Source organism: Dipodomys merriami, unplaced genomic scaffold (assembly GCF_024711535.1).
Source record: "Dipodomys merriami isolate MVZ:Mamm:240054 unplaced genomic scaffold, mDipMer1.0.p SCAF_16, whole genome shotgun sequence".
Taxonomy (NCBI): Eukaryota; Metazoa; Chordata; class Mammalia; order Rodentia; family Heteromyidae; genus Dipodomys; species Dipodomys merriami.
Window position 1 is genome coordinate 33,193,509 of NW_027202937.1, and position 13,718 is coordinate 33,207,226.

A 13,718-nucleotide genomic window follows, 5' to 3' on the forward strand; every position below is an offset into this window, starting at 1 on the left:
CCTGTACAATATTCCTTCATGAAAATGACAACAGCTGCAAAGTAGACATCTGGCGCTTGGGAGTCCTCTTTTGTATTTTGTGCGGATGACAAATTTTCCATTTGAATATATGAATTTTAGCTAGATACAGGTAATTGTCTTGGAGGCAACATACATTGCTCCATTCACCTGTCTCCAAAAGGACAAAATATAATCTTGAGTCTGTAACCTGCAGACCTAAAGCAGAGGCCCAGTTGAGGAATGTTTCCTATGTCCTGATGAGCCACTATGTAATGAGCTGAACACTATTATTCTTGCACTCATGTGTGATATGGGGTACAGCCTGCCTGATATCCACAAATCAATATTAGAAAGGACATTCAATGAAATCATGGCCATCTCTTTTTTTGATGACTTAAAATTGAATGGCAGCAATGAAATTAAGTCAAGCCATCAACTGTTGAAGTGTGCCCATCTCCTGCTGAACTTTCCATCTTTCCTGTCACTCTACAAAGGGGAACCTGTTTTCCTGCCTGGCTTAATTCCTATGCAATGTCATCTGAATTTCAATTGTCCTATGAGGACAAGCCATCAATACTGAAGAGAAGTGCCACTCTTCCATTCTCCTCTGCTTCCTGCAGAACCCTTCCCCCCCCCCCCCCCAGTCCCAGCATGATCACACACCATGAGTCTATGGTTTTCTTTATTTTCCCTTTCTTCTTGAGGAACAATGACAGATTCTAGTAAGAGGAAAAGTCTTTCCCTCTGGGTAGCTGGACAATGAGAACATAACCTCTAGCTCAAATAAGAGACAGGACTGAAGGAGGTAGCTAACAGGATAGCTACCACTATTTGCAGAATATGATGCTGTGTGCAGACCTAAAAATAACACCCACAGGTTACAAAGAAAGTTTTTCCAGAGAAAGGGTGCAGTGCCCTTCACCATAACAAAACAACAGTACCCAGGGTTTCACTTCAATTTCAGGCTGGGGAATTCCAGCATGAAACCTTACCTACAGACTTGGACATTTCACCTAACAACCCTTCATCATTTTGTACCCAATGTCCAGGTAGGTGTTTTAGCACTCTAAATCTTGGAGACAAAAGGTCTAGGATGGGTCAAAACATTTAGAGTTTTCCTTTTTGGTCAAGGATTTACCTTTTCAGACGAGAACCCTCTTAGTATTTAAAGAAAGGGTGGATATGGGAGGAAATCTTACAGTTCTTAGTGTTTTCAGGTTTTCTTATTGAATCCTTCAGTTTCTGAACCTGGCTTAATTTGTGATATATATATATATATATATATATATATATATATATATATATGTATATATATATGTATAAAATAGGATAATACATAGTATGCATATATCTCACAAATATATTACATATTAAATATATATAATTGTATATGTATAAATATACATAATTTTGGAGATGGAGTTTCATAGAATTCTCTGCCTCTGCTTCAAGCCAACATTCTCCTCATCTCAGCCTACTTAGAAGCTAGGATTATAGACTGTAGTCAGGAAAAAGATTTCCTTATAAATTCTAAATTCCTGTCTTTAACTTCCAAGAAACACTAGAAACTTTAAGACAATAGAATGACGAAGACAACATAGAACACTTCACCCAGTGGAAAACTTCCAAAACTTATTTTATTCAAAAGTTAGGGGACAGTGTTATTAGATCTATCCTTGAAAAAAAAAGATTAATAAAGTTAAAGACAGTGTATAAGTGAGTGGAAGGCCCATAAGTTCAAGGCTTAGTACTGGCCCATAACCATATATTACATGAAAATTAATTTTGTAGGCCAGACCTTGCTTTCTTGTCTTTTGTGTTCATAGGAGTATCGTTATTATGTGTAAACAGACTGCTCTACCAGGTACCTTTCTGGGTCACACAGTAGTTATTACATGGCTTTATGTAAGTATTGATTGTATAATGACATAGAGCCTTCTAATGACTTACCTACATAAACCAATTAATGTTAATTAAGCACCGTGAAGAAGGCATTCAAGGTAAGAGCTCTACCTCTGAGCCACATTCCAAGCTCCGAACCCTATCTTCTTGCAGAGAAGGAAGCTAAAGGTAATTCAGGCCAATCTGGTGACAACAGACTGGCCGGCCCAATTACCAATGAAACCCCCAGTTTGCAGAAGCCTTAAAGCGAGTGTGGGAATTGGTGTGGCAGTGTCTTCTGCCAGTGTTTAAGTAAGGGACAGCCATGAGGAAGCTCTAGAGGGGGAGCATTGGATGTAGACCCATTGAAACATTTAGCTGTGGAAGGCAGAGTGGGTAGTGGCAAGTGGCCATCCCTATTGCCTGTGTTCCTAGCTGAGACTAAAAGCTTCTAGGCAGCAGCTTCTGTTGCTGTCTTCCTGCTGCATGGTGAGGCTGAGAGCTCTAAGAGCAGGCCAGACCAGAGGATGGCTCAATTTCCCTAGCTTGCCTAACTTGCTCTTCCTGCAGGATCTGAATGCTAAGATAAGCAGCAGAATACCAGAATGCACCTGCCACCTTGCTCAGTGCTCTATTTGTTTTTTCTACTCTGATCTCCTTAGAGTTCAACGTAGGCTTGGGGCAGGGCGTGCCTATAGATCTATTGGAAACCACAGGCTACAAAGCTCACTGAGGCCTGCAGTATCTCTGGGTACACAAAGGAAGTTTAAGTGAATACAGCCGTGAACCTGAGGGGCCCTCAGCCCACATATAGTACCAGCCTCAACTGGGATAGTACTGTCTTGATGGTTTTCCTTGAGTGGTACTGATTGAGCTCTCAAAAGAACTGTTCAGCCAGGCACAGGTGGCTCAAGCCTGTAATCCTAGCTCACCAGGTTTAGATTGTAGTTATGACCAGCAAGGACAGGAAAGTTCTTTACATTGCACCTTCAAAGTAACCAGCCAAGAGGAGGGCTGAAGTCCCATAGCTCAAGTTGTAGAGTGCCAGCCTAGTAGGCAGTCTTGAGTTTCAAACTCCCATACTGTTCCCTCCCCTCCAGCTCTTTTTAAGAAGATAAAACTGGAAGTGATACCCATATGAAGATGTGTAAATTGCAACTTAGAAGCACAAGCAATACAAAATAGCAAGGCAACATGACTACTCTGAAAGTTTACAACTAGTTAATTACTGAATCCAGAGATATTGTAAAGGTTGATATGTGAATCAAACAATTTCATAGCTTAAATTTAAAAAACAGCTAACTCAGAAGATAGAAATAAACAAATGCAGTAAAGAAGTCCAGACCAGGACAAGAAAATCGACTATGGAGATTAAAAAAATCCAACAACATGATGTTAAAAAACCAAAACACTCCCCCACAGTATATCTCCTGCTTTCACTGTATTTGATGTCAGTATAATTTGTCTAGGGGAAGGGGAAAAACAAGTCATTTAAATAAGGATATACGTGGACCCGTTTGCAACAATGAGAAGTACAAGTTGTCATGTCGAAAACGATTGGAGGATTGGGTGGGGGAGGGGGAAGGTTTGGAAGAGATGGGAAGGGGAAACAAAGGAGGAGGCTACAATGCTTGATAAGAAATGTACTCATTATCTTGCCCTTGTAATTGTAACCCCTCTGTACAGTTTTTTCACAATAAAAAAAAAAGAGAAAAAAACCCCAAAACACACTGGGCGCCAGTGGCTGACAGCTATAATCTTGGCTACTCAGGAGATTGAGATTTAAGGAAGACAGCTGTAATCTAGTCCGGCTAGGAAAGTCCACAGTAGTCTTATCTCCAATTAACCCCAGAAAACTGAAGTGGTGCTGTGGCTCACAATGCTATGTAGTCTTGAGAGCAAAAACTCAGGGACAGCACTTCTAAATTCAACCCCATGACCAGGGTGGGATAGGGGGTGTGAGGGGATTGGGCAGGAGGGCAAGAGAGGAAGGGGTTGGCAACAAGCAAAACAGTTCTTCATGAATGAAAGGAGATAGTGGGAATGAAAGCAGTCACAATTTTCAATGCACAGTCTACAAAATTAAGAAAGTTAAGGGGAAGGATTGGGAGTGAAGAATGAAAGCGGTGAACACCAATCCAAGGTGCATTGTCTTCATAAGCTGATTATTTGAGTGGTAAATCCTGGGTGCAACTACTAAATACTAATATAATGTTAAAAGACTCACAAACCCCAGTCTTTAAATATTCTAGACACAATACCATGAATGACACACTTGGGCAGAGCCCATTTTTATCCTGTGTGGCAGGTGGGTGCAGGGTGGTAGTGTGAAAGGCACTTCTTCCTGGGTTAGTGAAGATGTATGCAATGTCAGAGATCCACTCTGCTCTGAAGTTTGGGCTGCACATGAGGGCTCTCCAGTGGCTGTCTGCCTGGCCCAAGCCACTCTCCAACTGTCCGAGGGCTGGGTTCTCCCAGAATTTTCTGAAAAGTCCATGCTCAGAAATTCCTTCCAAAAACCAAGGAGGCAGAAGTGGCTCTGTGGCTCAAGTGCTAGAGAGCTTTCCTTGTGCTGAAGAGGGCAAGGACAGTGCCCAAGCCCAGAGTTCAATCCCTATGGCTGACACAAAACAAAACAAAACCAAACAAAAAACAAAGGAGGAAGTAACAATGCTCAATGGGAAATGTACTCATTACCTTACTCTTGTAATTGTAATCCCTCTGTACAATAATTTTGCAACTAAAAAAAAACATAAAAAAGAAAGAAATTCCTTCCAAAACCTCTGCATGGGGACAGAAGCACACGGACAGTGTCAAGGTGGATACAAGAAGGTCCAGGTCAATAGCAGAGGCTCCCAGATGAGCTAGGGGAGGATTTGGGGGAGGAAGACAAGACCCCGCTTCCCAGGGCAGTGTTAGAACCAGTGGATGGGGCCCTGGTCTCTCTTAACAATGTGTTCCTCACTTGCTAGGTGCCAGTTTTGCAACACAATTGTCTTAGAGAAGTCACAACATCTGCTCAAATGAGTGACAAGTAGGGTACATGTGGCTGGGGCCTGATGTCACCAAACAGATTTGATGCACATTTGTTCATTTACCAGTGAAGACACCACTTACAAATGTGTTAAGAAATATTAGTTGCATTTAAACAGCCTCTTCTTGAGGGAAAACGATGGTCTATAAGTAAACACATTAGAAATCTCACTTAATCTTGTTCATCATATTAAGTCAGTTCTTCAAGGCAGACAAGTGAGAATGGATAAAGGAGAAGGGCCCTAGGGCAACTGAATTTTCCCCTCTGAGATGATCATTTTCCTCCTGAACACACAGTAGAGAAGCAGCATAGTCCCTGCAGGTAAGTGGGAAGTATATTCTCAACAGAGTGCATGCCAACATGTTCAGGCCCAGAGAACCCACTGAGTAGGGTTTCTGCTCTATTCTCCTCAGTCACTTCTCTCTTCTTTTTTGAGATAGTGTCTATTCTAAGTAGGCCTTTGGTGTCAGCTACTGTGTATGGGCATCATAGGCACATACCACCATGCCCAACCTCATTACTTCTTTTCATGCTTTCTGCCCTTTGAAGGTCAGTCAATAGCTCCAACATGGCTCTCTTCCATTCGCCTCCTATTGACGCCCTTTCCTGGTTCTCTCCATCTGGACTAACTGGAGTCATCTGTCTCTAGCCTGCACACTGTCAGGTTGGTCCATGTTCCTTCTTCCCAACTAGTTCTATACACATCTGCTTGTTACTAGGGAGTCTTTCTTGACTTGTGCTTTTTCTCTTTTCCAAATAGCTGGATGTGCAGGACAATGAAAGGAATTCCTGAATTTACCCAAGTGTGTGAATGAGATGACTGGCTCAAGGCTGTTTATGGTTTCCCACTTAAACACACAAGCAGTGGGCCAGGATCGGTGGCTCACACCTGTAATCTTAGTTGCTAGGGAGGCTTAAATCTGGAGTTTGGTGGTTCCAAGACCTGCCTAAGCAGGCAAGTTTTGAGATCCCACCTTCAAAATAATCAAAAAAGAAGGACTGGAGGTATAGCTGAAATGAACATACTATCTGAGCAAGAGCTGTCATAGTACAGGTCACTTTGTGCCACTTGTAGCAGAGTTTCTTTACTCACAGAGGTCCTGGGGATTTCTGACACCCTCCAATCTGTACCAATAGCATCTCTTCACTTCCAACTTTGTGTGTGTGTGTGTGTGTGTGTGTGTGTGTGTGTGTGTGTGTGTGTGTGTGTGAGCACGCGCCCGCACCTGAATGCACTCATGCACTTGTTGTGTAGGTTGATAGTATTAATCAAGGTGCAGGTGCTTATCTTGCAATGGCTTCCAACCACTTTGAATCTTTTCAAACACAATGATCTCTTAAGAATTCTACCACTGCTGGGCATCAGTCCTGTTGTCACTAGTTATTTTGGAGGCTAAATTTTAACAGATTTGTCTGCTTGAGCTGTCTTAAGCCGAGATCCTCTGGATGCATCTCAGTCTTCTGAGTAGCTAGGATTACAGATGTGAGCCACCTGCACCCAGCTAGATTGTATTGCAAGGAGGGAGTCTGGGAGATGTGTAAGGATCACAGGAGAACAGGACTTGCAGACACAGAGTCCAGCAACTGGTGTGAGGTGCAGACTGTGAGGTGAGGCCGCCCTCACCTCAGCCTTGTCATATGCCCCCAAGGTTGGTAAGGTTTTGCACTAGGCAAGAATTAATTCCTTTTTTGGGGGGAGGGGAGGTCTGGTTATGGCGCTTGAACTCTGGGCTTGGGTGCTGTCCCTCAGCTCTTCACCTCAATGCTAGCGCTCTACCACTTGAGTCACAGCGCCACTTTCGGCTTTTTGTTTTCTGCTTATGTGGTGCTGAGGAATCGAACACAGGGCCTCATGTACGCAAGGCAAGCGCTCTACCACTGAGCCACCTTCCCAGCCCCAAAATTAATTCCTTTAAATGAACAAGCTACACTAAAATCTAAGATTTCTAAATGAAAAAATGTAAGACATTGTTAGAAAGATGGCACTAGGGTTTAATGATAAAGCTATGGTTCATGAACACAAAAGAATCAAAACTGTTCTCAATACCATGCTTTTCCTGTGATATATTTGTACCTATGTTTTTAAAATTTTTTTTAATTTTTTTATTGTAAAGATACTATACAGAGGGTTACAGTTACATGAGTGAGGTAATGAGTACACTTCCTCTTGAACATTGTTACCCCCTCCATTGTTTTCCCCCTACCATCCCCTCCCTCCCTCCCTTCCCCAAGGTTCTTTTTTATTTTTTTTTTGATTGTGATTAAGTGATTACTTAATTTCCGGAAATTCACAGTATTGTGGAATAATGATGCTCATTTAAAGTCACAAGTTCATTCTAACTTTCCTGGAGCAAATTGTCTATCACAGTCTGTAATATATAACGGTGCTCATATGTTATATGTGATCAGCAGCATGGGGATATTTAGTAGTGGTTCAACCAGATGAGTGGGAGTTAAGTCCTGTTAGTTTTGTCATATCACCTAACATTGTGGATTCATCATCCACTTATCAGGGATACCATGTACTGTTTGTCTCTTCGTTCTTGGCTTACCTCGCTCAACATGATTCCTTCTAGCTCCATCCATTTCCCTGCAAATGCCATTATTTTGTCATTTCTAATGGCTGCATAATATTCCATTGTGTATAGATACCACAATTTTTGGATCCATTCATCTGTGGTGGGGCATCTAGGTTGTTTCCATATCCTAGCTATTGCGAACAGTGCTGCAATAAACATGGAGGTGCACGTGTCCTTGTATATTGGTTCCTGTTGTTCAGGGTAGATGCCTAGAAGTGGTATGACTGGGTCGTAAGGGAGGTCAATCTTTAGCTTTCTAAGGACCCTCCAGACTGCTTTCCAAAGTGGTTGTATGAGTGTACATTCCCACCAGCAGTGTAATAGCGTTCCTCGTTCTCCACATCCCCTCCAGCATTTGTCGTTGGCTGATTTGTGGATGTGGGACATTCTGACTGGGGTAAGGTGGTATCTCAGGGTTGTCTTTATTTGCATTTCCTTCACCACCAGGGATGATGAACATTTCCTCATGTGTTTCTTTGCCATTTTTATTTCTTCATTTGAGAAGTCCCTCTTTAGTTCCCTTGCCCATTTAGTAATTGGTTTGTTGGGTTTGGGAGGGATTAGTTTCTTGAGTTCCCTGTATATACAGGATGTTAACCCCTTGTCTGATATATTGCTGGTAAATATTTTTTCCCAATTAGTTGGTTGTCTTTCTAGCTTGGTTGCGATAGCTTTATCTGTGCAGAAGCTTTTTATTTTAAGGTAGTCCCATTTGTCGAGTCTCTCTCCAATTTGTTGTGACCCTGGGACTCTGTTCAGGAAGTTCCTTCCTGTGCCTATTAGTTCAAGTGTCTCTCCTACTCTGTCCTGCAGTAGTTTCAGAGATTCAGGTTTAATGTTAAGGTCTTTAATCCATTTTGAGTTGATGTTGGTGCATGGTGATAGGCTGGGGTCCACTTTTAGTTTTCTGCATGTGGCTGCCCAGTTTTCCCAGCACCAGCAGTTGAAGAGGCTGTGTTTCTTCCATTGTATGTCTTTGGCTCCTTTGTCAAATATCAGCTGGCTGTAGGCCTGTGGATTTATTTCTGGATCTTCTATTCTGTTCCATTGGTCTTCGGGTCTGTTTTTGTGCCAGTACCATGCTGTCTTTGTTATTATAGCTCTGTAGTAGAGTTTGAAGTTCGGCATGGATAGCCCTCCCATATTGTCTTTATCCCCTAGAATTGTTTTGGCTATTCTAGGTCTTTTGTTGTTCCATATGAATTTTTGGACTGTTTTCTGTATTTCAGTGATGTACGTCATTGGGATTTTAATAGGAATTGCGTTGAATTTGTATATTAGTTTTGGAAGTATTACCATCTTTACTATATTAACTCGGCCTATCCAGGAGCATGGGAGGTCTTTCCATTTCCTAGTGTCTTCTGCAATTTCTTTCTTTAACTTTTTATAGTTCTCATTAAATAGTTCTTTTACATCTTTGGTTAGGTTAATTCCTAAATATTTTATTTTTCGGGAGGTTATTGTGAATGGGGTTGCTCCCTTTATTTCCCTCTCTTCCTGTACATTATCAGTGTATAGGAAGGCAACTGATTTTTGTGGGTTTATTTTGTATCCTGCTATTTTGCCGAAGTGATTTATGATTTCTAAGAGTTTGGGGATGGAGTTTTTGGGATCGTGGAGGTATAGTATCATGTCGTCTGCAAAAAGGGATAGTTTAACTTCTTCTTTTCCTATGCGGATCCCTTTAATGTCTTTTTCTTGCCTTATTGCCCTGGCTAAGGGTTCTAGGACTATATTGAAGAGGAGTGGAGACAGTGGGCATCCTTGCCTTGTTCCTGATTTTAGGAGAATTGGTTGTAGCTTTTCCCCATTAAGTATAATATTGGCTATTGGTCTGTCATAAATGGCTTTTATTGTTTTTAGAAATGTTCCTTCTATTCCTATTTTCTCCAGAGCTTTTAGCATGAATGAATGTTGAATTTTGTCAAAGGCCTTTTCTGCATCTGTAGCAATAATCATGTGATTCTTGACCTTGGCTCTGTTGATATGTTGGATTACATTTATTGACTTACGTATGTTAAACCATCCCTGTGTCTCTGGGATGAAGCCTACCTGGTCATAGTGAATTATTTTTTTTATGTGTTTCTGGATTCTGTTAGCTAGAATCTTGTTAAGGATCTTTGCATCTGTGTTCATCAAGGAGATTGGCCTGTAATTCTCCTTTGATCTTTGCATCTGTGTTCATCAAGGAGATTGGCCTGTAATTCTCCTTTTTGGTTGGGTCTTTGCCTGGTTTGGGGATGAGTGTGATATTGGCTTCGTAGAATGAGTTTGGGATAGCTCCTTCCTTCTCTGTTTCTCTGAAAAGCTTGAGGAGTATGGGTATTAGTTCTTGTTTAAAGGTCTTATAGAATTCTGCTGTGAATCCATCTGGTCCTGGGCTTTTTTTTGTTGGAAGACTTTTGATAGCTTCCTGTATCTCATTATAGGATATTGGCTTATTTAATTGGTTAACTTCTTCTTTGCTCAGTTTGGACAACTTGTATTTCTCTAAAAATGCATCCATTTCTGCCCGATTTTCTTCCTTTAGAGAGTATAGCTTTTGAAAGTAGTCTGTTAGAATTGTTTGGATATCTTGGGTACGTGTGGTGATGTTTCCCGTGGCATCCCTAATCCTATTAATATGGGTTTCCTCTCTTCTTTTTTTAATTAATCTAGCCAATGGGCCATCAATTTTGTTTATTTTTTCAAAGAACCAGCTTTTTGTTTGGTTTATTTTGGTTATGGTTTTCTGATTTTCTAATTGGTTAATCTCTGCTTTTAATTTGGTTATCTGGCTTCGTCTAGTAGCTTTAGGTCCCATTTTTTCTTGTTTTTCTAGCTGTTTTAATTGCAACATGAGATTATTTACTTGGTCTGTCTCCATTCTCTTGATGTGGGCACTGAGGGCAATAAATTTGCCCCTCAGGACTGCTTTTGCTGTGTCCCACAAGTTTCTTTGTGAGGTGTTTTCATTTTCATTGAGTTGTAGGAAATGCTTTATTTCTTCTCTGATCTCTTCTGTTATCCAGGCATTGTTAAGGAGTGTGCTGTTCAATTTCCATGTATTAGAGAAATTTCTGCAGTATGCTTTGTTATTGAGAGCTAGCTTGATTCCACTGTGGTCAGATAGGATACAGGGGATTATGTCGATCCCTTTGTATTTGCTTAAGTTCCTTGCATGAACTATGATATGGTCTATTTTGGAGAAAGTTCCGTGAGCTGCTGAGAAGAATGTGTACTGTGTTGTTTTAGGGTGAAATACTCGGTAGATGTCAGTTAATTCCGCTTGAAGTATGGCCTCTCTTAATTCGGTAGCTTCTTTGCCAATCCTCTGGTTGGTAGACCTGTCCTTTGGTGAGAGTGGTGTGTTAAAGTCTCCTAGTATTATCGTATTGGGATCTATTTTATTCTGTAAGTTTGAGAGCATTTGTTTGACATATCTGGGTGCACCAATATTTGGGGCATATAAGTTGATGATGGTTATATCCTCCTCTTGGATTGTTCCCTTTATTAATGTGTAGTGTCCGTCCTTGTCTTTCTGTACTGATTTTAATGAAAAGTTTATTTTGTCAGATATCAGGATAGCTACACCTGCTTTCTTACTGGGGGCGCTTGATTGGTAGATCCTTTTCCACCCCTTCACTCTGAGTTTGTTTGTATGTTTGGCTGAGAGGTGGGTCTCCTGAAGGCAACAGATGGATGGGTCTTGTTTTCTTATCCAGTCCTCAGTTCGTTTTCTTTTAATTGGCGAATTCAGCCCATTTATATTAAGAGAAAGTATAGAGAGATGCATTGTTGTCCCATTCCATTTTCCTAGGTTTTTCTTTTTTCCTTTCCTCCTGTGCTTGCTCAGTTAGACTTTGAGTAACGCCTGTTTGGGGCAGGCCCCAGTTCCTGGCTGCTTTCTTCAGGTTGTGTCCCCCCTCTTAGTATTCTTTGTAATGCTGGCTTAATGTTTATGTATTCATTTAGTTTTTCTTTGCTATTAAAAGTTTTCAGTTCTCCATCAAATGTGAATGCTAGCTTTGCCGGGTAGATCAGTCTGGGTTGGCAGTTATTGGCTCTCAGGGCTCGTATGGTGCTTTCCCAGGCTTTTCTTGCATTCATTGTTTGTGTGGAGAGATCTGCAGTAATTCTTATTTTTTTCCCATTGTAGTATAGCTCCTTCTTCATTTTTGCTGCATGCAGGATTGTTTCCTTATTATTCAGATCTATCATTTTTACTATAATGTGTCTAGAAGTGTTTCTCCTGGGGTCTTGCTTGTTGGGTATTCGATAAGCTTTTGTGATGTAGTTAAGATGGTCGTTTTTGAGGTGGGGAAAATTTTCATTGATTATATTGTTAAATAGGTGTTGCATTCCCTTGCTCTGGAATTCCTCACCTTCATCCACTCCAATTATGTGAAGGTTAAATTTTTTAGCATTATCTGCTTGCTCTTGAATATCCCTTTGGTTTAATTTGAGTGATTTTTCCATATCTGTCACTTTTTGGTCCAGTTGGTGTATTCTGTCTTCTGTATCTGACACTCTACCTTCCATTTCATTCACTCTGTTGACAGTGGCTTCTATTGTGGTTTGCATGGAGGAAATGGATCCCTTTATGGATTCAATGTTGGTTCTCAGAGTACTGATCTCACCTCTCAATGAGGTATGCATTACCTCTAATTTGGCGTTTATCTCACTTCTTACTGAGGTTTATGCAGCTTCTATTTTTGCATGCATCTCTTGTTTGATACCCTGTATCTCTTTGGATAGTTCATCCTTGTGCTCTTTCAATTTCTAATCAATTTCTCACTTTATTTCTTGAGTCATTGCCTCCAGCAACCCTTGGAAGTAGCCTTTGTCTTCCATTCCTGCTTTGCTCCCACTGGGGCTCTCCCCTGTGTGGCTGCTGGCTTTTGAGGTGAGCTTGCTGTCCTGGGTGGTAGTGAACCTTGTGATTTTTCTCTGTGATTTTCGCATGGAGGTTCAGGAGACTGCTCTTCAATTTTGTTTTGGTGTGTCTGTCTTTGCTTGGTTGCTGATTCTGTATTGGTAGAGAGAGTCTGTGCCTGATCTGGGTTCTGTTGGGAGCCTATTTCCAGCTGCTATTCTGACTTACTTAGGATTCTCAGCTCTCTGCTGTAGATTGCTGGCAGTTCCCGCCTTTGGAAGGGTTGAGCAGCCTAGACTGCTTGTGTTTGCTCCTACGGGTGCTCTTGTGAAGAACAGATGCTCTGGATGCACTCTCCCAAATGCTGGAGTCTGCTATGGGCTCCTGATGTGTTTTTGTTTATTTGTTTTGGGCTGGTTGTAGGCTTGAACTCTAGGTTTGGGTGCTGTCCCTCAGCTTTTCAGCTCAAGGCTGGCACCCTACCGTTTGAGCCACAGCACCACTTCTAACCCTTTTTGCTTTTGTGATGCTGAGGAATCAGATCCAGGGCCTCATACATCCAAGACTATCACTCTATTGCTGAGCCGCCTTAACAGTCTGAGCTCCTGCTTACTATCAGGTGCTGGCAGCCTGTGTTGCCCAATTCCCAGTCTAGGGTATATGGGTGGAGTTTTGGTGGGGTTTGGGCTTCTCTTGTCCTGGGCCTCCAGGTCTTTTGTTGTCACAGGCGTGCTTCCCGGGGGAGTGTTGTTTCCTGGTTTTCTCCCCTCTGTTGAGGCGTATGCTCAGCTTTTTACTTCAATTGGGAGGAGTTGGTTGTGTTGTTCAGGCGCCAGATCCCCGGGCCTGGTTCCGGCCCCAGCCTGGAGCGCGCTTGTTAGGCCTGTGCTGATGTGTATACCACCTAGGTTATGCAGCCTGGAGCGCACTCGTTAGGCCTGTGCTAATGTGTATACCACCTAGGTTATACAGCCTGGGGGACACAGTTCAAATTTCTTCTACTGTTGGTAGTCTTGATCCAGGGGCGCTGTTCCTGGCTTGGGCATTTAAGCTCCCTTCCAGGGGTGCTCTTGCTCTAGCCTGGCCAGCTGAGTGTGCTCCACGGGCTGGTGGAGCTCTCAAACAGTTCCCAGTTTTAGTGGGTTCTGTGGTCCGGGTGTTGGGGTAGGGAGTCTAGGTCAGGGTCTGGGGATTCCCTCCAGCTCTGGTCTCCCTTGAGGGATACACTTCCCCTGTGGGGTACTCACCCTGGAGCTGGTTGTTTCTGTGTGGTGTAGGTCGTCAGTTGTTGTTGCAATCCGGGCTGGGTTGGGCGGTGGTGGCTCTGTGTGATTCTTTTCTGTCTCTGCCTCTGTCGAAGCTGTCGGGT